The following is a 1446-nucleotide window of genomic DNA, read 5'->3' as shown; positions in this document are numbered from 1 at the left end:
AAGACCTGCGGGCGGAGCTCAAACGCCGGCGCGCGGGAGAGGATGCCCGCGTCTCCGTTGAGAGGGCGCGAGAGCGCCGTCTTAACATTGAGGGCCGTAACCTCAACGCCGACTTGGACGTGGTGGCACCCAAGCCCCGGTGAACGCCCGGATACAGCCAGGCGCACCAGTTGCTGGGGTGGGCTGCGCTGCGCTGGTGGACCACCTCCGAGCAGTGGCATGGCCATCCAAGTTCCGCCCCCACCTGCCGGAAAAGTACGACGGTACCACTAACCCGTCGGAGTTCCTGCAGGTGTACGTTACTGCCATCACAGCGGCTGGTGGTAACGGCGCCGTCATGGCAAGCTACTTCATGTAGCCTTGTCTGGGCCAGCCCGGACCTGGCTCATGAACCTCACACCTGGGACGATCCAGTCTTGGGAAGAGCTCTGTGCGAGGTTCACAGCGAACTTCGCCAGTGCGTACAAGCAGCATGGTGTGGGCACACCTCCACGCCGTAAGGCAAAAGCCCGAGAAACGCTACGGGCCTTCATCTCGCGCTTCACCAAGGTACGGGGTACCATTCCTTGTATCTCAGACGCATCTATTTCACTGCTTTCCGCCAGGGGGTACGTGACGAGAAGATGCTGAGAAGCTGGCGACGCACGAGGTGGAAAGCATCACTACGCTTTTCTCCCTGGCAGACAAGTGTGCCAGGGCCGCTGAGGGTCGTGCATGGCACTGAGCCCCCCAAACCGGAGACGCCAAGGCTGGCGGCTCCAGTGCTGCGTGGCAAGAAGAAGAAGAACAAGAACCGGAATCGCGGAGAACTGCAATCTGGTGGACCAGTCGTTGCAGCGGCGGCGCCAGCAGCGACGCCGGCTGCGGCAGCGGCTGGGGGCCAGAATGCACACGGCAAACGCCCTCGCCCGCAAGGTGGAAGCGGAGGTTCATGCCCAGTGCATCCCACGCTCGCCACAGCGCCGCTGACTGCCGTGAGATCCAGAAGCTCGCGAAGCAGGTCAGTGGGCGGCGTGAGCAGTCCTCCAAGGACGGTTCACCCCCTCCTCGCCAGCGGGCCGGTAAGGAGAAGGCCTCCGACAGTGGGGCCGCCGCCAGGGAGAAGGAGCTGGGGTACCAATCCCCCTCGAGAGCTGAAGGCGTCTACCACGACGACGACTCCGATTCCGACAACGGCGACCGCCGCAAGAAGCTGTACGTAATGTACGGCGGAAGCTGGGAGCTTGTCTCCCGACGGGATGTGAAGACCCTTCGCCGGGAGGTCCTCTCGGTGAAGCCGGGGGTCCCGAAGGCGGTGCCGACCAAAGGTGGATGAACACCACCATCTCTTTCGGGCCATCCGACTGCCGGAGAATATGGCCGGAGCTGGTGTACTACCTCTAGTCACCGCTCCTGTCATATCCAACGTGAGGCTCTATCACGTGCTGATTGACGGTGGAGCAGGCC

Source organism: Panicum virgatum, chromosome 2K (assembly GCF_016808335.1).
Source record: "Panicum virgatum strain AP13 chromosome 2K, P.virgatum_v5, whole genome shotgun sequence".
In the NCBI taxonomy this organism is placed as follows: Eukaryota; Viridiplantae; Streptophyta; class Magnoliopsida; order Poales; family Poaceae; genus Panicum; species Panicum virgatum.
Note: the sequence above shows the minus strand (reverse complement) of the source record.